Source organism: Electrona antarctica (genome assembly GCF_951216825.1).
Source record: "Electrona antarctica genome assembly, chromosome: 6".
NCBI classification, from domain to species: domain Eukaryota; kingdom Metazoa; phylum Chordata; class Actinopteri; order Myctophiformes; family Myctophidae; genus Electrona; species Electrona antarctica.
Window position 1 is genome coordinate 52411088 of NC_136811.1, and position 24356 is coordinate 52435443.

Genomic DNA, 24356 nt, shown 5'->3' on the forward strand with positions numbered 1-24356 from the left:
TAATGAAGGCTCTGTTCCATTCTGGTCAAACAGAGTCAGTGTCAATGACACTAATGAAGGCTCTGTTCCATTCTGGTCAAACAGAGTCGGTGTCAATGATACTAATGAAGGCTCTGTTCCATTCTGGTCAAACAGAGTCAGTGTTAATGATACTAATGAAGGCTCTGTTCCATTCTGGTCAAACAGAGTCAGTGTCAATGACATTAATGAAGGCTCTGTTCCATTCTGGTCAAACAGAGTCAGTGTTAATGATACTAATGAAGGCTCTGTTCCATTCTGGTCAAACAGAAGTCAGCTGTCAATGACATTAATGAAGGCTCTGTTCCATTCTGGTCAAACAGAGTCAGTGTCAATGACACTAATGAAGGCTCTGTTCCATTCTGGTCAAACAGAGTCAGTAGTGTTAATGATACTAATGAAGGCTCTGTTCCCATTCTGGTCAAACAGAGTCAGTGCTAATGACACTTAATGAAGGCTCTGTTCCATTCTGGTCAAACAGAGTCAGTGTCAATGACATTAATGAAGGCTCTGTTTCATTCTGGTCAAACAGAGTCAGTGTTATTGATACTAATGAAGGCTCTGGTTTCATTCTGGTCAAAACAGAGTCAGTGTTAATGATGCTAATGAAGGCTCTGTTCCATTCTGGTCAAACAGAGTCAGTGTCAATGACACTAATGAAGGCTCTGTTCCATTCTGGTCAAACAGAGTCGGTGTCAATGACACTAATGAAGGATCTGTTCCATTCTGGTCAAACAGAGTCGGTGTCAATGATACTAATGAAAGGCTCTGTTCCATTCTGGTCAAACAGAGTCAGTGTTAATGACACTAATGAAGGCTCTGTTCCATTCTGGTCAAACAGAGTCAGTGTCAATGACATTAATGAAGGCTCTGTTCCATTCTGGTCAAAGAGAGTTTGTGTTAATGATTACTAATGAAGGCTCTGTTCCATTCTGGTCAAACAGAGTCAGTAGTGTTAATGATACTAATGAAGGCTCTGTTCCCATTCTGGTCAAACAGAGTCAGTGCTAATGACACTAATGAAGGCTCTGTTCCATTCTGGTCAAACAGGAGTCAGTGTTAATGACACTAATGAAGGCTCTGTTCCATTCTGGTCAAAACAGAGTCAGTGTTAATGACACTAATGAAGGCTCTGTTCCATTCTGGTCAAACAGAGTCAGTGTTAATGACACTAATGAAGGCTCTGTTCCATTCTGGTCAAACAGAGTCAGTCGTTAATGACACTAATGAAGGCTCTGTTCCATTCTGGTCAAACAGTCAGGGTGCTGCTATTGTTTCATGTTGGCTCACTCAAAACACTCTTACACCAGTGGGTCTCAAAGTGTCCTTGCGAGAGTTCCAAATGGCCCTGTACAGGTGTGTAACTCTGAGAGTGTATACAAATGGAACCAAATGGAACAAAGCCTTAATTAATAACATCTGTAACACCTGTGAACAAGACCCCGAGACATGGGATCACCCAGGAGGAAGTTACTAATGTTGCGCTGGAGAGGGAAGTCTGGATCTCTCTGGCGAAAGCGGTGCCCCCCGCGACCCGACTACGGATAAGCGGTTGAAGAATGGATGGATGGATGGTAACACCTGTGAAGAGTTTATTCTGTGGTGCATAGAGGCCATTAGTTGGTAACAATGTGTGGGAATGTGTCTGTCTGTAGAATCCGGCCTCAGGTCTTAATTAATCAGTAAAAACAATGTGAGTACTTCTTCCATCACTGCCTGACGTGGGGGAGTTCCCGAGCTTTGGGCGGACCTTCTCTCTCTCTCTCTCTCTCTCTCTCTCTCTCTCTCTCTCTCTCTCTCTCTCTCTCTCTCTCTCTATGTTTCCTTTAAAAAAAATAAGGTAAAAGGTGTGCTGAGTGGTTGCCCTGGCGACACACTGTGTACTAGCTAGCGCACCAAACCTCAAACTCGAGGTCACGGTGACCTGTTGCACGCACGCACGCACGCACGCCACGCACGCACGCACGCACCGCACGCACGCACGCACGCACGCACGCACGCAGCACGCACTCACGCACGCACGCTACGCACGCAGCGCACGGCACGCACGCACGCACGCAAGCCGCACGCACGCACGCACGGCACGCACGGACGCACGCACGCAGCACGCACCCACGCACACAGCCACGCACGCACGCACGCACGCACGCAACCCGCACGCACGCACCACGGCACGCACGCACGCACGCACGCACGCACGCACGCACGCACGCACGCACGCACGCACGCACGCACGCACGCACGCACGCACGCACGCACGCACGCACGCACGCACGCACGCACGCACGCACGCACGCACGCACGCACGCACGCACGCACGCACGCACGCACGCACGCACGCACGCACACACACAACACACACACACACACACACACACACACACACACACACACACACACACACACACACACACACACACACACACACACACACACACACACAGAATGTCATGAATGACGGACTCGTCTTCAAAGTGCTGTCCCATTCCTTTCACTAGGATTTGGAGCCCTTGAAGCCTCTCACCCTCAAGCACTTACAGCTGACAGTCCATTGTGGTGTAGGCCTTGAGGGAGGCGATTGGAATTTGGCTTAGAAAAATCACGGCACTCCCTTATAGGCTACTTACTAAATAAGTAAATGTACTATACTGTAGTTACTATGTTGTTCCAGGGACCCCCCCCCCCCCCCCCCCCCCCCCCCAGAAGCAAAGATTTTAGTTCAAAACGTTCGCTCTGAAAGAATATATATTCAAAGATTTGTGCCACATTTTCACGATTTTTCAAAAAATAGCAGACCTACAAGCTCGTAGCGCAGCACTCGGTGCCGCGCTACGAGCTTGTAGATCTGCTATTTTTCAATAGCTTTAAAACACCAAAAGGGGTTCCCGCCCAAAATGGGTTAATAACAGACAGGCCAACGGAGGTATACAGACGGATGATGCAACAGGACAGACGCGGTCAACGGTCACCTTCCACACCTCCGCCTGTCATCACCCACTGCACCCTGTCTCTCTCTGCCTGGCCTCATACACACAGTGTGTGTTCTCTGTGTTTGATGGGCGCCTCAATACTTTTCCAATGGAAGTCACATGGTTTTTGATCAAATATTTGTGTTTGATGGGGGGAGGGGGGCAATCAAACACAAGTGTTTGGTCAAACCACGTGACTTCCACTGGAAAAGCATTGAGGCGGCCATGAAACATGGACAGAACAGAGCATGTCCGTCCGACATGTGTGTACAAGGCCTAACACAGCCATCAAACAAAGATGTTTGGTCAAACCATGTGACTCCCATTGAAAATGCATTATGGCGGCCGTTAAATGAACACAGACAAGACACAGAACATGTGTTTGATATGTGTGTGGGGCCTATGTGTGGTCGAGGCCTCTAGACTCTGTCTGTCTGTCTGTCTGTCTGTCTGTCTGTCTGTCTGTCTGTCTGTCTGTCTGTCTGTCTGTCTGTGGTGTCATCATGTTCTTGGAAATCATGTTAGCTCCCTCGCCGCAGCTGTCTCCAATCATTCACGCACGCACGCACGCACGCACGCACGCACGCACGCACGCACGCACGCACGCACGCACGCACACACACACCAAGGGAGGGACACTTTCCCAGAAATAGAGAGAGAGACAGAGAGACGGTTGACAGATGATTAGAAGCTAACCAGTTTGTCAACAACCTTTAGCCTGCACTGATGGCTTTATCTCTCTCGCACACACACACACACACACACACACACACGCACACACACACACACACACACACACACACACACACACACACACACACACACACACACACACACACACACACACACACACACACACACACACGTGTGTAACAAAGCTGGTGAAATGCTATGTCCTTTGAGAGTGCTCACTCAGTGTTGTCAGCGTAAATCTTCCATCTAAAGATGATCATCACACCACACCAGTCTCCACACATCCATCTGTGACACTAAACCCTGCTTTTTCTTTTCAACCAAGGTTAATCTTTTAGGTTAACTAGAGCAAGGGTTCTCAACCTGGGGGGGGTCCCCAGATTATATATATATTTTCTTTTGCAACTGAATGGCTGGGAAAATGAAATTATTAGTTACAATAGTACACATACTACATGCATAACATTTCCTTAATGCTTATATCTGCATGGTTTCAGTATGTATTTATGATGTATTTTCTCTATTATTAACGTTCAGTCAGACAACTCACGAATAGATTTAACCAATATTTATTTATTATAGAATGAGAATACAAGTGTGCATATGATATTTATCTTGGCGTTCGGCTCTGCAGCATTTTCTCCCTGCTCGGCACGATTAAACACCATCATAAAACATTGAGAGCAGGGAGATAGATAGATATACAATAAAACCCCCATGAGGAACAAAAATAACAGAGCCCACCGGAGGTGCTGGGGTAGTGGTGGGAGCAAACATCACATAACAGCAACCAGGAACCATGAGCAGAGGAAGGCAGGAACAGCTTGCAGTCTAGTGAGCTTAAGTAGCCCGCCCAATTTGTCAGCTGACTGCCACATCAGCGAATGACGTGTGGGACTTGCACACACTGAATACACCCACATGGAAATGCAGCACATTAACCTCTTGAGTATATGAATGTGCCCTTGAGCACAGCATGAAACCCCTCGAGTATATCTGACTGAACTAGGTCTTGTTTTTGTCATAGTCGATGAAATCAGCACTGCAACAGACTCCGAAATGCCATGGATTGGATAAAAAGCCCCCCCTCCCCCCCCCCCAAAAAAAAAGATAGTCCACATCAAGGTGACAAGCAGAGACCATTCACTGTTCCCATAGCAACGGACATTGTCACGCAATGTCACCCTACTTCTGCCATGCACAAACTCCAGCACAACAAACCATTCCTCCTGTCTATACTATATTCATTATAGGCCTACACTGTCTACGTCCAAAACTGTTACTCTTCAGGATTTGAAAAAAAAGTAGCAGATCTACAAGCTCAAAACGTGTCGCTTTGCGCCACGTTTTCAGGGAGACCGCCCTTAAGTCAGACCTCCCTTTTGTCAGACCCGTGCTGCAGGTTACAAATCACCTGTGCTGCAGGTTACAAATCACCCGTGCTGCAGGTTACAAATCACCCGTGCTGCAGGTTACAAATCACCCGTGCTGCAGGTTACAAATCACCCGTGCTGCAGGTTACAAATCACCTGTGCTGCAGGTTACAAATCACCCGTGCTGCAGGTTACAAATCACCTGTGCTGCAGGTTACAAATCACCCATGCTGTGGGTTACAAATCACCCGTGCTGCGGGTTACAAATCACCCGTGCTGCAGGTTACAAATCACCCATGCTGTGGGTTACAAATCACCCGTGCTGCGGGTTACAAATCACCCGTGCTGCAGGTTACAAATCACCCATGCTGCGGGTTACAAATCACCCGTGCTGCGGGTTACAAATCACCCGTGCTGCAGGTTACAAATCACCCGTGCTGCAGGTTACAAATCACCCATGCTGCGGGTTACAAATCACCCGTGCTGCAGGTTACAAATCACCCATGCTGTGGGTTACAAATCACCCGTGCTGCGGGTTACAAATCACCCGTGCTGCAGGTTACAAATCACCCATGCTGTGGGTTACAAATCACCCGTGCTGCGGGTTACAAATCACCCGTGCTGCAGGTTACAAATCACCCGTGCTGCAGGTTACAAATCACCCGTGCTGCAGGTTACAAATCACCCATGCTGCGGGTTACAAATCACCTGTGCTGCAGGTTACAAATCACCCAAGCTGCGGGTTACAAATCACCTGTGCTGTAGGTTACAAATCACCCGTGCTGCAGATTACAAATCACCCGTGAACCCCCTGGAACTCTCTCAAGGACCCCTGGGGGGTCCCCGGACCTCACTTTGGGAACCACTGCTGTATCCTATAGCTGTTAAAAATGTTCAACACACACAAACAATTGTATGACAGCGACGCGCTGCAGCACTTTGTCACTGTGATTTATGAGCGTTGGTGTCTGTTTGCGTTGCATCTTGTGGTCTCGTGTGTTTCTCTTTCTTGCCCGGTCTCTTCAGGTATAGGATACTACAGTGATTAATCACTCCTGACTTCGCTCATCTCATCAGGGCCATGCTGCTTAAACACACACCGGGGCTCATTTATAAAACCTGCATGGATTCCACACAAGTTGACGTGTGCACAAATCACACACAGCAGGTCTGCACGCTGCTGTTCTCCCCCCATGAATCAGAAGAAACCTGAAATTGTGCACACGTGTGCATATGGCCTAATATCCCGGCCCATTAATTAATTTTAATGACCTTTTCTTTCTTTTTTGGGGGTATTCAGACAGCCAGCAAGGGTAGAACGCTCCCAAAAGAAATGTTGTCTCTGTGACACATCTAGGGGCCGCAATCTGCATTCAAAGATTTTCCTAGTCCACAGCTGAGTCTTAACCGTCCACAGGTGAGTCTTAACCGTCCACAGCTGAGTCTTAACCGTCCACAGGTGAGTCTTAACCGTCCATGGGTGAGTCTTAACCAGGGTTCCCCAATAGGCGCCCCCTTGTGGCCCTTGGAAGAATACAAAAAATAATAATAAAAAAAAATTAAAAACGTTTTTTCCCTTTTTTGGGGGGCTAATAAAAGTTACAGGTATGGTGTGTGCGATATGAAGTATGAGATTACCATAATAACAGTAATCCTTGGAGAGTGTATGGAGAGTGTATAAATGGAACCAAATGGACCATAACAGGTCCATTATTTAGTTCCATTTGTACTCTCTCAGAGTTAAGTTGACAATGATGTTACGATATATAAATAAATAAAAGTTATAATAAATTGAGGTCCCAGATATAAATGACATTAAATGGGGTTCAGTCACCTATGCATGTCAAACTGGGCATGCTTCAAATTAAAATGATGAGAGTCACTGCTAGAGCCCAGCTGACATATCTGTTCAAATGATGAGAGTCACTGCTAGAGCCCTGCTGCCATATCTGTTCAAATGATGAGAGTCACTGCTAGAGCCCTGCTGTCATATCTGTTCAAATGATGAGAGTCACTGCTAGAGCCCTGCTGTCATATCTGTTCAAATGATGAGAGTCACTGCTAGAGCCCAGCTGACATATCTGTTCAAATGATGAGAGTCACTGCTAGAGCCCTGCTGTCATATCTGTTCAAATGATGAGAGTCACTGCTAGAGCCCAGCTGACATATCTGTTCAAATGAGGAGAGTCACTGCTAGAGCCCTGCTGTCATATCTGTTCAAATGATGAGAGTCACTGTGTTTTTTGTTGTTTGAATATTATGCTATCTATGCCGCTGCATTGTCTGTAAGGAAGCCAAACAAAAATAAGTTTTACTCTTATATACCTGTACATAAGATGTAACAATAAAGTCCAACCTTGAACCTTGATCTAGGTTCAAGCATCTGGTGCCCTACACCTAGCCCGACCGTTCATCCAGTGCCATTTAAGTCCTGTGCGATCTGTACACCATCCAGGTAACTGAAGCCCCGTTACCCTTGTCTCAGCTCTCCCACGCTGGCACATCTTGTCAATTCAGGTGCGGCTATCTAACTACAATACTACAACTAACTAAACTTCTAGTGGAGATATATACAGGGGCTAATTAGCATTTAGGACACTAAAGTATACAACAAACTACAGTGAGTACACTACAACAGTTAGTAAACCACAACTACAGCTACGCTACAAGCCGACACTGAACCCCATGAAGAGTCTCACAGCAGTGATGTCACCAGTGTGTCCTGGTTGTGCTTTGACATCACTCTTATATACAAAATTACAAACCAATAGAGCTTGATCACAGCATTTCAATGCATGATCAACGAATGATGTTGCCCTTCAACAATATCTATGATCATATACAGCTTCCGAAAACGCTAATTTTGAGTCACGTAATAACTGCATCTTGCAAACTGGCGGCCATATTGGAATTCAATTCCAACACCATTAAGTTCGTACAGTCAGAATACTTTCATTTTGATGTTTGGATCATTAACACATTTGAATTCTACTTCGAAAACCTTTTTGTTGTTTTGTTTTCTTGCATTTGGCGAGGTGGCCATCTTGAATACTGGCAGCCATCTTGGATTTTCAGCTGGATAAGGTGCTTTTCATAGAAATACATCCTGGACATCATGTGTGCCAAATTTGGTGCTTGTACCACCAAGTGAAAGATTCTTATGGAATATTGACTTAATTTGCCCCAGCTTTTCGTTTAATTCCTGTTCAAATGATGAGAGTCACTGCTAGAGCCCAGCTGCCATATCTGTAAAATGGGGTCTTGCCCTGAAATGTAATTAATTTTACACTCAAGAGTTAAAGATCAATGAGGGTCCATTTGGTTACCAACTCGCCATCATTTAGCTGGGGGCCACCTGGAACCCCCTTCGATTCCAAAAGACACAGCGTGCGTGCGTGTGAGTGTGTGCGTGTGAGTGTGTGTGTGTGAGTGTGTGTGTGTGAGTGCGTGCGTGCGTTATTATTGTTCTATTCGGCTCGCGGTTCCAATTACAACTACAGTGATGATGCAGTGCAGAGCAATCATGGCAATCAATGAACATTCGTTGTATTGTGTTGTTTCATTTTGTTTTCTGTCGGGCTCTGACAGCCGCAGTGGCAAACAAAAAGGAGAAAAAAAAGAAAACTCTTTGAGAGCCTTCAAGTGTAATGCTTAATTGGGTCGTCTTTGTATTGAGTTTGTGCTTGAAATGTACTGTAATTCTGCAAACTGTTAATAAATATTTATATATATCAATCAATCAATCAATCAATCAATCGAAAGAAAGAAAGAAAGAAAGAAAGAAAGAAAGAAAGAAAGAAAGAGAGAAAGAAAGAAAACACTTAGTGAGCGCTCAGCCGCTCGGGTGTTTACCAGATGCGTTGCTGTCGGCCACAGAACTACAATCTCCGTAATTATTTCCACTTTGTGATGAATCAATACCCTATAGTTCACCAAACAAGAGTGTTGCACTAAAGTTGTGAAAATAGCTGTTCCTGAGCCACCTCATATTATATAGGGTATTAAAGCTATTTGAGACAAATAGCAACAATCTTTTACAATCATTTTGGGGAAAACATGTGTGAAGTGAGCGGTGCAACTGTAACGTGTGGAGGGTCCCCGGGGGGTCCGCGCAACATCCAGACCCCCAGGAACGTGCCCAGGGGGGAGGCCCGTTTCCGGCAAGCCTTCCCGTGTCCGAAACGGCCAAGAAATGACAGAGTTATGTTGCAGCTTTCCGTACTGGGACGCGTACAGGGACGCGTATACACATACATACATAGGCCCTTACTGGGCTGCATTCACACATTCAAGACACCCGTCTTGTGTTTGTCTTGTGTCTGTGTATAGTGGCCGCTCCAATGCATTTCCAACGGAAGCCCATATGGTTTGGTTTGGGGGGAGGGGGGGCAGAACACAACCATCAAAGCTGTGTTCAGACACAAGTCAGGTGTCAGACACAAGGCAAGTGTCTTGAATGCAGCCCAGTAAGGGCATATGTCGACCCCGCCCGCTCACCTCCGCCCCACCCCTTCATGGTGCTGCGGCCATCTTGGAAACTAAACACAACATGGGAGAAGGGTGTGGGGCCGAGCAAGGCCCTTATTAGTTTGCATTGCACAGTGCGCTCAGTGCGGTATTTCCAAACGCACCCTAAATGTGCAGTAGGTCTAGACTAGGTAGCCTCGGAAACCCAGACGTTTTTACTTCCAGGGAGAAAAAAAAAGGTATGGGTCCGAGTCCACTTCAATTCGGCATAGAGTAGCGCAAACATCGCTCACTCTCTGCTGATTTCTGATCGTCTGCACCTTTGTTAAATTGACACACACACATGTACACACACACACTCCTCTCTAAGTAATTAGTCTCATGTCGCGCAGCTGAGCATAGTTTCTCCCGGCGGATCCTGCCGGGAGCTGCCTATGCCATAAAAAGCATACTAGGTGACTCGATTCCAAAAGACACAGCGTGCGTGTAAGTGAGTGCGTGCGTGCGTTATTATTATTACTCTATTCGGCTACAGTGATGATGCAGTGCAGAGCAATCATGGCAATCAATGAACATTTGTTGTATTGTGTTGTTTCATTTTGTTTTCTGTTGGGATCTGACAGCCGCAGTGGCAAACAAAAGGAGGAAAAAAAGAAAGTAAAAGAAAGAGCCTAAAGAAAGAAAGAAAGAAAGAAAGAATGAAAACACTTAGTGAGCGCTCAGCCGCAGGCTTCCAGACACCTCGGGTGTTTACCAGATCGTTGCTGTCGGCCACAGAACTACAATCTCCGTAATTATTTCCACTTTGTGATGAATCAATACCCTAGTAGTTCACCAAACAAGAGTGTTGCACTAAAGTTGTGAAAATAGCTGTTTTACAAGCTCACAACGCATTGCATCGCGTATATTCAGTGGGGTAAAAGTAACTAAGTACATTTACTTAAGTACTGGATTTAAGTTACATTTTGAGGTGTTTGTATACTTTACTTGAGTATGAATCCAATTTCAAATACTTTTACTTTTACACTACATCTCGGATCCAAATATTGTACTTTTACTCCACTACATTTAGTTGAAAACTTTAGTTACTAGACTGGTTACTTTGTAGATTTTGATTATTATTTAAAAAAAACACATACATTTACCACTTCAACCCGATATACATTTCGGCCATATAGCCGATCTACAATCTCATCTGCTATTTTCTAAAGATTATTATACTTTTGAAAACTTTAAATGGGACAATCCAAACAATGAGTACTTTTGCTTTTGGTACTTTAAGTAGCCTACATTTTGAAGCCAGTACTTTTGTACCTTCAACCCATTCTGGGCGGGAACCCCTTTTGGTGTTAGCATTATGTTATGCTTTAGCTATTGAAAAATAGCAGATCTACAAGCTCATAGCACGCCACCGAGTGGCGCGCTACGAGCTTGTAGGTCTGCTATTTTTTTTAAATCGAAGAACGACTGACATAGAAACATAGATTTTTCAGAAAACTGTCAGGATGTAGAAGACATTTTTAGAATCTGATCTCAGGTCAAAATGGGTCAAGTACATTTTGAATCCCAGAATCGTACTTGTAACCAAGCATGTCTACAGTGCAGTACAGTATGTATTGGTACTTTTACATTAGTAAAACATGCAGTACGTACGTTTTCCCACCACTGCATATATTTTTTGAAACTTTTTTAAATTATGATTAAATAAAAAAAAGGAACGGCTTTGGTCCTACGAGGCTCAGCCCAACAGAGAGCAGTTTTTCTTTCTGGCCTCATTCTGTGCAGTCCGTGCACGCACACACACACACGCACACACACACACACACACACGCGCGCGGACGCGCATGCACGCACACACACGCACACGCACACGCGCGCGCACACACACACACACACACACACACACACACACACACACACACACACACACACACACACACACACACACACACACACACACACACACACACACACACACACACACACAGTCTCATTCTGTGCAGTGTGTGTGTGTGTGTGTGTGTGTGCGTGCGTGCGTGCGTGCGTGCGTGCGTGCGTGCGTGCGTGCGTGCGTGCGTGCGTGCGTGCGTGCGGCAGTGTGCAGACATTGCAAACGAGACCCCACGGGGGGACGTCTGCAGACATGGGGCCAGTGGGCCAATCAGCACGGCTGAATCTGCATGTTGCTGACACAACCGGGCTGGCGCTGGAGGGCTGCGTGCGTGCGTGCGTGCGTGCGTGCGTGCGTGCGTGCGTGCGTGCGTGCGTGCGTGCGTGCGTGCGTGCGTGCGTGCGTGCGTGCGTGCGTGCGTGCGTGCGTGCGTGCGTGCGTGCGTGCGTGCGTGCGTGTGTGTGTGCGTTTTTCTAAAATATCTTTCCGTGCATGGAAATGGCAGCTTCCTTACTGGGATTTGGGGAGGTGAGGTTCCAGTCTTCCAGACTCTAATATAGATTAGCATCCGGGGACTATGTGGAATATAGTTGTCTGGCTGCGCGAGACTCCTATTTCCCAATCATTTCCACTCCAGACAGGTGGCGACAGGAGACTTGGTTACAGGTGGCGACAGGAGACTTGGTTACAGGTGGCGATAGGAGACTTGGCTACAGGAGACCTGGCTACAGGAGACTTGGTTACAGGTGGCGATAGGAGACTTGGCTACAGGAGACCTGGCTACAGGAGACTTGGTTACAGGTGGCGATAGGAGACTTGGCTACAGGAGACCTGGCTACAGGAGACTTGGTTACAGGTGGCGATAGGAGACTTGGCTACAGGAGACCTGGCTACAGGAGACTTGGCGACCAGCAGGCACATGCAGAGAGTGTCAGAGGGGCAGGGGCTGAAATCTAATATGAGGGCACTTTTGGCCCAAAATAGCAGATCTACAAGCTCACAACACGTCACGCTGCGACGCGTTGAGAGCTTGTAGATCAGCTATTGTCGGGGCGCCACCCTGCACTCTTTATCTACTGGAGAGGCGGTGTACGACATGGATTTCTAAACAAATGAGTTCAGGAGACAATTAAGGGCTCCATTTTCGTCACCGCTAATTGGCTAGTTGAACTATTCAAAAATGTTCATCAAAATAGTAAAAAAGGCGAAGAAGTTTAGGGATAAGGGGTTTAGCAGTGACGAAAATGGAGACCTAATTCTCCTGAATGCTGCCTTCCGGTATGGCATGGAAAGGAGAGGAGGGCATTTGGATTTCTTTCACCATCAGTAAATGCTGCATTCGTGGTCTGGAGGTTCAAGGTTCAAGGTTGTCTTTACTCTAAGGAGAAATGTGTCTTGGAGACAGAGTCACAGCTGCATACAAACAACATATACACATTCACGTAAGAAAAAACACCATGAAATACACCAACATAATACTTGTTTTACAGACGGGTAAAAGGGCAGGGGCTGAAGGGCAGGGGCTGAAGCCCCCTTTGATATATGTGTGCAGTCCGTGGCGACCAGGCCAGTTCAGGTCGCCAAGTCATAGACCGTGACGCATGCGGAGTATGTGCTGTGTGTGCCTGTGTTCTGACATCACTCACTTTACCTCTGCGTTTTCAACCCAGCTGTTGCGGCCTCCGTTTCTCAAATCCGTCATTACTCACTCCGTCCGTCTCAAAAGTCCATTACTCTTCAGAAGCGTTAATATTGTATAATCTCAACACAACCATAACGTCGGAAATGATCCCAGAACGTCCGCTCGTTGTGTTCACTCAACGTGGACGCAGCCAAGATCACCCGCAATCAATAATCAATATTATATGCCTAGTCAATATTTAGGACGACCGTCAAGCCAATTCTACTCTATGGGCAGTATTATGCGTGTCTTAAGTACCAGGTCATATTACTTATCTTAAGACCTGGAGGCGTGATCAATGCCATTTGGCTATTCTGAGTGGCCAAACAGCATAGACCACGCCTCCAGGTCTTAAGTTAAGTCATAAGACCTGGTACTTAATTACAATTTACAATTTACAATTTAGCAGACGCTGCGCTCTTAATCCAGAGCGACTTACATTAGGCAAGAACAAAAGTATGGGAATACATCACATATATAAAATGCATTTATCAAGAAACATGCGTAAGCTAAGAACGTAACTAGAACATATCTATATTATAATGACACTATACATATTAACTATACATATATACTATACTATGCTATACATATGTACTATGATGTGTTATGACTACATACAATGCAATTATTGTGCTGTCTACATGACATGCTATAAGTCTGTTTCAAATGCTTAAGACACGCATAATACTGCCCTATGGCTCCAAGACATGGACACTTTGACTTCTCTAATATACGCCAACCTTATAGCACTAATGTCCCGCCTCCCGCAATTCAAAGATATGGGAAAAATAATTGAGCATGTGATACCATAATCACAATAATCTTTAATCATATTCCATCATATTTGAGGGCTTTAGGAGAGAAATGACTCGGCCATCTCTCCAGCGTGCGTGCGTGCGTGCGTGTCGAGTGCATGCGCGTGTGCGTGCATGAGTGATAAATGGATGCATCCTGAATGAATCAATTAGAGTGACCAGTTTAAGTCTTACAGCACAGAGGCTTGTAATGGACTCTCTCTCTCTCACTGTCTTTACAGTTTACAGCTGTATTGTGTTTCTAATGGGAGCCATTTCACTGCACTTTATTCTGACCACCAGTGGTGGAAGCCAGGAGGTATAGGAGTATACTATCCCATTTGTTACTTAAAGGAGCATTCAGTGATTTGGGTGATTTGGAAAACCACCCAGTCCGCCCCCGGTAACAAAATGTGCACATGCACACGCTCTACAGTGGGGGGAAGTGCAACTGCATGTGCACCAAGGCCCGCCCCCACACATGATTGGAGGAAGGCCCCTCTCATCCTGATTGGATGAAGGCTTTGCCACCCGCCACCAAAACTGAAACTAGGGTTTTTTGACCCCAGGGGCTCACTGGGGACAGGGAGGAACTCCTTATATGGTCAGCACACTCTATAGTAGGGAGGATTATCCAGAAAAAAAGAAAAAATAAGTGATATTTGAATTAAGTCAAATCACTGAATATACCTTTAAGTAAAAGTAGCAAGACCACACTGTAGAAATACTCTGTTGCAAGCAAACGTCTTTCGCTAAAATATGACTTGAGTAAAAGTATAAAGTATAGAGCCTGACGTCACTCGCTCATCCCCTCGATTCCCCTCCCAGCAAGCCAAATGACGTCATGATGACGTTATGATGACGTCCTCCGGTGACTCCGGTGACGTTCAGGACTAGGCCAGATCACAGCCCATATGGGGATGATCTTTATGTCATTTCCAGGACGTCTTCACCAGTTGAAATAATATAGCTTATTCTGGGCCAGATCTGACTAGTTATGATATGACTTAAGTGGATCTGGCCTCGACCGGACTCTCTGTGATTCATCCAGGGACGTCCGTCTTAGTGGGCAGAATGTATGTTGGTTGAAATCAGGTGATATTCTGGGCCAGATCTGACTAGTCTTGGTTCGACTTGATCTGGCCATAATCAAGACGTCACTAATTCGTCCAGGTCCTGACCGTGCTTGCTGGGCTGGTTCAGTAATTTCTCTATGGAGATTACTTTGTCTTTGATTCATTATTTGAGTGATTTCAGTTTGTTTTTTATGGAACAGGTTTTTATGTTTGGGACTTGGGAGTGTCTTGTGTGACGCTGTGACGTTGTGACGCTGTGACGTTGTTCGTTGTAATAAAGACTGGAAATGTTTTTCTCAAGTCTGGATACACTGGTGTATGCAGTGTGACAAAACATGCAGTAATCCTGGTCTCTAAAACTGCCTCCCCCTGGCCAGCCGGGGCGCCTGATGGAGGGGAAAGGAACTGGTCGGAATAACGTGTTCCTTCCACGCTACGTCCGGCCGGGGAAACTCCCCCCTGTCAGGTGAAAAGAAGCAGCTTGGACTACTCATGCATAGAAGGAAGCATGAGGTCAGTCCGCTGCCCCCCCCCCAGGTTGGCAGAGGAAGTGTAGCGCTCAGGATTACATTAGATAATTGACACTGGGTGAAAAAATGGGTTGCAAAATTGTGGGATAAAAACATTTAAAAAAAAAGAAAGTGGGAAATGACATTAACTTTGCTCATTTCTGCCTATACTGTTTAGAGGGCTTAAAGGAGCATTCAGTGATTTGGGTGATTTGGAAAACCACCCAGTCCGCCCCGGTAACAAAATGTGCACATGCACGCTCTACAGTGGGGGGAAGTGCAACAGGCCAACAGCATGTGCACTAAGGCCCGCCCCCAGTCGATCATGATTGGAGGAAGGCCCCTCTCATCCTGATTGGATGAAGGCTTTGCCACCCGCCACCAAAACTGAAACTAGGGTTTTTTGACCCCAGGGGCTCACTGGGGACAGGGAGGAACTCCTTATTTGGTCAGCACACTCTATAGTAGGTAGGATTATCCAGAAAAAATAAGTGATATTTGAATTAAGTAAAATCACTGAATATACCTTTAAAGTACACAAGTGCAATTATGAACAAACCTTTCATTGATACACTTGCCACCTGACTACTCACCTACTAACCCTTTCATTGATACACTTGCCACCTGACTACTCACCTACTAACCCTTTCATTGATACACTTGCCACCTGACTACTCAAATACAAATTTTGAGCAGGACAGACCGTGTCTTGAAAAGCCAGGCAGCCTTAGAGTGCGCTTTCTCAGGTTATATAGGCTTTTATGTCACCTTTGCCCTATTCGGCCTGGCCTTATAATGATGTCTGATATAGCAAAAAAAGGGTAAAAAAAAGAAAGAAAAAAAAGAAGGGAAAATTGCCCTAAAATAAAGGTTCCCAACAATCCATTTCATTAATGGGAGACCATAAAGATAAGAAACCAAAGGGAGGGGTACTGCTACTAGACATAAATAAATTATATTTGCAATAAAAGTGTACTAGATATCTCAAACCACTGGTTTCATCATAAGCTATGATTCCCTGCTTTCATATGACATGAAAGAAAAATTCAAAAAATCCAATGGCAGTCCCTCAGTCAAATGTGGCCACAATTGGTGTACTGACCATAGTATTACTGTCCTTAACTGACCAGCCAACTGGCCTGACCTGAACCTCACAGAGAATCTAGGTTGTATTGTCAAGAGGAAGGTGTGAGACTGAACAATACAAATGTATTCACGGTTGTGCACTTTATGCACAATTCATTGAGAATATATAAAAGTTTCACTTTTTGAATTATATTACGGAAGAAAATGAACTTTTACACAATATTCTAATTCATTGAGATGGAGCTGTATATATATATATATATATATAATATATATATATATATATATATATATATATATATATATGTGTGTGTGTGTGTGTGTGTGTGTGTGTGTGTGTGTGTGTGTGTGTGTGTGTGTGTGTGTGTGTGTGTTTATTAATTATTGGTAGGCCATCGGTCTTGAGAAGCAGGAAGTTATCAATATTGGTTAAAATTACACACACAAAATATAGATAGATATAGATGTATATATTATGCATCTCCAATTCTGCATGAGTAATGGTGACTGGCCATGGTGGTCTGCCAGCCCCGCCCCCGACCCACCCATTAGTATTGGTGACTGGCCACGGTGGTCTGCCAGCCCCCGGCCCTCCCATTAGCCAATTACAATATAGGAATTAGGAAGACATTGTTGTCACACACACACACACACACACACACACACACACACACACACACACACACACTCTCTCACTTGTCAGTTAAAGTCCCCGCGCGTTGCGATACAGAAGTCCACACAGTGTACTGTGATCCCATGTGTCTGCAGTGATACTGCATTGTACGCAGCTGTTTTGTGTTGCAGCGCGTTGTTGCAGCGCGTGCGCGTGTGTGTGTGTAGTGTTGGTCTCGTTCTTCTTCTAATGTGTGTGTGTGTAGTGTAATTTCCGGTTGGCTATTCGGAACTGTGCAATTTAACATAAAAACTCGTGGATCACATGGTGGGGTTTCAGCCAATGGGAAGAGTTATGTTAGTGTTGGCAGGTCCACGTATGGTAAGCGAGCGGTAGTGTGTGTAAGTAGGCTGTAGGAAGTCACGGTTTGCGGGCTTGTTTTCTTAGATGTGGCAACAAATTAGCAACAGTAGCCAATGGGAAAACAGGATGCAGTGTTGCCAGGTCCGCGAGTTTTAAGCGAGTTGTAGTGTGTGTAAGTAGCGTGTTGAATGGCATTTTTTCAGGGCTTGTTCTCATAGACCTGGCGACAGTGTTCCGTGTGTGCGTGCGGGGGTGTGGGTGCTTGGCGCGATAGTGTTTGTAGTAAAGAAATGCATTGCCGGCGTGAGTGTGGAAGGGAGGCGACTTTGGTGGCAGTGCAATGACCATTGTTCCGTGGGTGGTGTTGAGGCTCGGCGTTCAGCGCGACATGAGGAGATAGCGGCCGAACGACGCGGAGGGTAAGTGTGTGACGTCACTGCCGTGTGAAGGACGGCGTTGCAGTAGTGAGTAGGGCGGTCTCGGCATGCATAGCTGTTGACTTTGGGTCCCTTGTCCTGGGCACTTGCGTACAACTTCTCAAATGTATAATAGATGGATTAAGGCATTATACAGTATGCCTCGTTATATTACCACAGATGAACTGTTCCTGTTGCCATAAATTTGAATTATAATGGCATGAAACACAGTAATCTAAAAAGAACACAACATCCATTGCCTGTCATTATTTTATTGCCATCTACGCTTATAAACGTAGCTAGGCTAATGGGAAGTATTTATGCCAGCTACGCGTATACGCGTAGACAACCGTTTACTCTATATATGAATGCGCCATCCGTCTGTTTACCTTTTAGCATTGCTCTTGCTCGTGTGGAGCTCCTCCTTCACCACCAGCGATGCGATTTTAGATCCAGCTCCGTTGAGCTGGGTTTTATAACCCGAAAGCGCCGTATCTCCAAAGGTCTGAGAGCTGTCCATGGTGCGTCGCTGCGCACCCGACGATCGTAAATCATTTGTGAGTTTGTGTCGCATCGCTGAAGAAATGTAGCTGGTTGTACTGCTACCTAAAGGCTGTGGGCTAATGCGAGTGGTGTTGCACTCCTGGGATGGGACAGGAGTGAAAATCCACTCCTGTGTGAGTCTCTAGTGTGGATACGCTGGTGTGCCTGCAGTCGACCTGACACAGTGAAACTCTTGCCACACTGTTTACAGAGATATGGCTTTTCTCCAGTGTGGATACGCTGGTGTGCCTGCAGATTATCTAACCTACTGAAACTATTGTCACACTGTTTACAGTGGTATGGTTTTTCTCCAGTGTGGATACGCTGGTGTTTCTTCAGATCACTTAACTGACTGAAATTCTTGTCACACTGTTTACAGTGGTATGGTTTTTCTCCAGTGTGGAAACGCTGGTGACTCTTCAGTTGACCTGACTCAGTGAAACTCTTGCCACACTGTTTACAGAGATATGGCTTTTCTCCAGTGTGGATACGCTGGTGTGCCTGCAGATTATCTAACCTACTGAAACTATTGTCACACTGTTTACAGTGGTATGGTTTTTCTCCAGTGTGGATGGGCTGGTGAGTCTTCAGTCGATCTGACACAGTGAAACTCTTGCCACACTGTTTACAGAGATATGGCTTTTCTCCAGTGTGGATACGCTGGTGTGCCTGCAGATTATCTAACCTACTGAAACTATTGTCACACTGTTTACAGTGGTATGGTTTTTCTCCAGTGTGGATGGGCTGGTGAGTCTTCAGTCGATCTGACACAGTGAAACTCTTGCCACACTGTTTACAGAGATATGGCTTTTCTCCAGTGTGGATGCGCTGATGTTTCCTCAGTGTACCTGACTCAGTGAAACTTTTTCCACACTGTTTACAGTGGTATGGTTTTTCTCCAGTGTGGATATGCTGGTGTTTCTTCAGATCACCTAGCAGACTGAAATTCTTGTTACACTGTTTACAGTGGTAAGGTTTTTCTCCTGTGTGGATACGCTGGTGTTTCTTCAGATCACAAAGCTGACTGAAATTCTTGTCACACTGTTTACAGTGGTATGGTTTTTCTCCAGTGTGGATGCGCTGGTGAGTCTTCAGTCGATCTGACACAGTAAAACTCTTGCCACACTGTTTACAGAGATATGGCTTTTCTCCAGTGTGGATGCGCTGATGTTTCCTCAGTGTACCTGACTCAGTGAAACTTTTTCCACACTGTTTACAGTGGTATGGTTTTTCTCCAGTGTGGATATGCTGGTGTTTCTTCAGATCACCTAGCAGACTGAAATTCTTGTTACACTGTTTACAGTGGTAAGGTTTTTCTCCAGTGTGGATACGCTGGTGACTCTTCAGTTGACTTGACTGTGTGAAACTTTTTCCACACTGTTTACAGTGGTATGGTTTTTCTCCAGTGTGGATACGCTGGTGTTTCTTCAGATCACCTGAATGACTGAAATTCTTGTCACACTGTTTACAGATGTGGGTTTTCTTTCCTGTGTGGATATGCTGGTGAGTCTTCAGTTGACTTGACTGCGTGAAACTTTTTCCACACTGTTTACAGTGGTATGGTTTTTCTCCAGTGTGGATACGCTGGTGTCTATTCAGATGACCTAAATTACTGAAATTCTTGTCACACTGTTTACAGATGTGGGTTTTCTTTCCTGTGTAACTCGGCTGATTTGTCTTTACTTCTCCCACCAGAGCTACATTCTTGGTAACCTGTTGATGACCGTTAGATTTAGGCTCATCTGTGTCTCTTTGTTTCTGGCTGGTTACAGAGTAGTTTGATTGCAGACAGGCTGCTGAAGGGATCCGTTCTTTCCTCTGTGTTTGGCAGTAGAGGTCGTTGTGGCTCCTCTTCATTGGTTCATGGAGGAAGGTGGAGCCACGGGCATATGGACACTCAGAACAGGAGACCTGATTCTGGACATATTGGGACTCACTCCTTCCTTCCATTATCAAATGCTAAATGGTCTGTTATGAGAATGACAGTTCTAGGTTCCTCTGTTGGGGTTGGACAATAGTCACTCACTTGGGCTGTGTCTCCAGAAAATCCATCACAATAAAACTCTGAACATCACACTGAGATGAAGTGAAAGTAAAGACAATTCACACTTTATGTAGGCTGACCAGGATCTAAGGTCTGACATCACAGACACAACACAAACTGTTGCGGTGAAAGCCAGGAAATGCTGATTTGCGCAGGCCGTCCATTTTGGAGAGATCTGATCGGTGAACCAATATTTCTCCAGCGCCTGCTCCATGCACGCCCGCCCCTCTAGACCAGAAAGCACACCTGGCCAGGCTAATTGCCGTGAAACCTTAACACAGTATGTGTGTACACTCCCAGCAGGCTCAGGAAGAACCTCTGTTCCAATACAGCATATTTATTTTAAATCGGCCTCATGGTGACGTTTTATTAACACTAGGATGTCTGAAAAAAATTCACTACTACTATGACGGTCAGGATGACCGTGTTTTTCGTGCTATTTGATTGGCCATTCTCTCCCCCACTCGTCTAATGATCTTCACACCTCTCTGTGCACCCGTTGACGGCTTGCCATTGTCTTCTAAATGTTACATTCCAACTAATTCAAGGCAGCAGTTTCAACTCGACAGGACAACTCAAGTTATTTTTTATTTTTTATTTCAGTTTACCAAACTATAATTATAGTGACGGTGTGAGCGCTATATTGAATACCCTTGCGCAGCAAACACTGTCCGACTTTGTATTGAGCCAATAAAAAGCTACCACACGTTATTGTAACAGCCAGAGCCAGGCACATTGCTCAGAGTCAGACGAAATACGACATTAGTTATATGTTGTCATTTTTATATAGAGGGGGAAACATCGATGTAATTAATATATATTTGATTGATTGTGCAAAAAAAAAGGAAAGAGCCGTGCGTGCGTGCGTGCAAATCAGAAAAGTTTACAGACAAAGGAGTTGGGAGTTTGGGAGCGGCTAGCCTTCTATATAATGCTGCGCTCATATATTAGCCTATATATATTTTAAAAATACCCAGCATCATTTTTGGGAAGGCTAAGCCTGGCCTAGCCTTACATACCCGCCGCCTATGATCGATGTAATTTATATATATTTGATTGATTGTGCCAGCAGAGGTCCGTAGCAGCAGCACGGTTTATATATACACCATAGGATAGATCAAGTCATGTGACGCATCACCGCCACAAAATTAGTGCTACAGCGTTATCTAAAATGCACTTCCGCATACCTCACCGTCAGTTACTTGGATCCATGAACATATTCTCTCCCTCTCCACGAGAGAGGGAGAGAGAAAAAAGAGAGCCGTGATGCGTGGAAATCAGTTCCACTGGTCGCGTGCAAAAAAGTTTACAGACAAAGAAGGACGGACAGAACTGTTCTTCTGACTGACAAAACATTTAGAAGTTCGGGACGTCTATCGGGTTGGACTGAATTCAAACACTGTCATTTTTATTTGGAATCGCGCATCGGCAAGCATTCTCGCTCCAAGGAAAGGAAATGTCGGGTCAAACAGACCATGCTATAAACTTTATTATTCCAGGATAATTGATTCATTTTTATCATCACCACCTTACATAATTATGCTATAAAGATGGCGTGTATAGTCAACATGTATTTATATCTATTGAGCTATGCGTTTGGTGGAAATTCTTGTCACACTGTTTACAGTGGTATGGTTTTTCTCCAGTGTGGATGCTGGTGTTTCTTCAGATCACCTAGCAGACTGAAATTCTTGTTACACTGTTTACAGTGGTAAGGTTTTTCTCCAGTGTGGATACGCTGGTGATTCTTCAGTTGACTTGATTGTGTGAAACTTTTTCCACACTGTTTACAGTGGTATGGTTTTTCTCCAGTGTGGATACGCTGGTGTTTCTTCAGATAGCCTGAATGACTGAAATTCTTGTCACACTGTTTACAGATGTGGGTTTTCTTTCCTGTGTGGATATGCTGGTGAGTCTTCAGTTGACTTGACTGCGTGAAACTTTTTCCACACTGTTTACAGTGGTATGGTTTTTCTCCAGTGTGGATATGCTGGTGTTTCTTCAGTTGACCTGACTCAGTGAAACTCTTGCCACACTGTTTACAGAGATATGGCTTTTCTCCAGTGTGGATACGCTGGTGTGCCTGCAGATTACCTAACCTACTGAAACTATTGTCACACTGTTTACAGTGGTATGGTTTTTCTCCAGTGTGGATGCGCTGGTGAGTCTTCAGTTGATCTGACACAGTGAAACTCTTGCCACACTGTTTACAGGGATATGGTTTTTCTCCAGTGTGGATACGCTGGTGTTTCTTCAGATCACAAAACTGACTGAAATTCTTGTCACACTGTTTACAGTGGTATGGTTTTTCTCCAGTGTGGATGCGCTGGTGAGTCTTCAGTCGATCTGACACAGTGAAACTCTTGCCACACTGTTTACAGTGGTATGGTTTTTCTCCAGTGTGGATACGCTGGTGTCTATTCAGATCACCTAAATGACTGAAATTCTTGTCACACTGTTTACAGATGTGGGTTTTCTTTCCTGTGTAACTCGGCTGATTTGTCTTTACTTCTCCCACCAGAGCTACATTCTTAGTGACCTGTTGATAACTGTTAGATTTAGGCTCATCTGTCTCTCTTTGTTTCTGGCTGGTTACAGAGTAGTTTGATTGCAGACAGGCTGCTGCAGGGATCCGTTCTTTCCTCTGTGATTGGCAGTAGAGGTCGTTGTGGCTCCTCTTCATTGGTTCATGCAGGAAGGTGGAGCCACGGGCATATGGACACTCGGAACAGGAGACCTGATTCTGGACATATTGGGACTCACTCCTTCCTTCCATTATGAAATGCTAAATGGTCTATTATGAGAATGACAGTTCTAGGTTCCTCTGTTGGGGTTGGACAATAGTCACTCACTTGGGCTGTGTCTCCAGACAATCCATCACGATAAACCTCTGAACATCACACTGAGATGAAGTGAAAGTAAAGACAATTCACACTTTATGTAGGCTGACCAGGATCTAAGGTCTGACATCACAGACACAACACAAACTGTTGCGGTGCAAGGCAGGAAATGCTGATTTGCACAGGCCGTCCATTTTGGAGAGATCTGATCGGTGAACCAATATTTCTCCAGCGCCTGCTCCATGCACGCCCGCCACTCTAGACCAGAGAGCACACCTGGCCAGGCTAATCGCTGTGAAACCTTAACACAGTATGTGTGTACACTCCCAGCAGGCTCAGGAAGAACCTCTGTTCCAATACAGCATATTTACTTTAAATCGGCCTCATGGTGACGTTTATTAACAGGCCTCTTCATATTTTGTCTTATTGCTGCATTCCTTGGCCCCCTTATTGCTGCTTGCAGCCTTTTATTGCCATCTACGATTATAAACTATAGCTAGGCTAATGGGACATATTTATGCCAGCTACGCGTATAAGCGTAGACAACCGTTTACTCTATATATGAACGCGCCATCCGTCTGTTTACCTTTTAGCATTGCTCTTGCTCGTGTGGACCTCTTCCTTCACCACCAGCGATGCGATTTTTAAATCCAGCTCTGTTGAGCCTCCATTATAACCCGAAAGCGCCGTATCTCCAAAGGTTTGAGAGCTGTCCATGGTGCGTCGCTGCACACCCGACGGTCGTAAATCATTTTTGAGTTTGTGTCGCATCGATAAAAAAATGTAGCTGGTTGTACTGCTACCTAAAGGCTGTGGGCTAATGCGAGTGGTGTTGCACTCCTGGGATGGGACAGGAGTGAAAATCCACTACTGTGTCAGTCTCTAGTGTGGATACGCTGGTGTGCCTGCAGATTATCTAACCTACTGAAACTATTGTCACACTGTTTACAGTGGTATGGTTTTTCTCCAGTAAGGAT

General features: G+C 45.3%; 2 protein-coding genes across 2 annotated transcripts in view; one reads left to right on the forward strand and one right to left on the reverse strand.

Annotated features, from left to right (window-relative positions):
* LOC306925145 (scavenger receptor cysteine-rich domain-containing group B protein-like) overlaps positions 1-24356 on the forward strand; it is a gene marked incomplete at its 3' end in the record, with an annotated part of 797673 nt that overhangs the window by 425591 nt on the left and 347726 nt on the right. The window lies entirely within an intron of this gene.
* The window catches only part of LOC306925142 (small conductance calcium-activated potassium channel protein 3-like), a gene marked incomplete at its 5' end in the record, with an annotated part of 218701 nt that overhangs the window by 77727 nt on the left and 116618 nt on the right, over positions 1-24356 (reverse strand). The window lies entirely within an intron of this gene.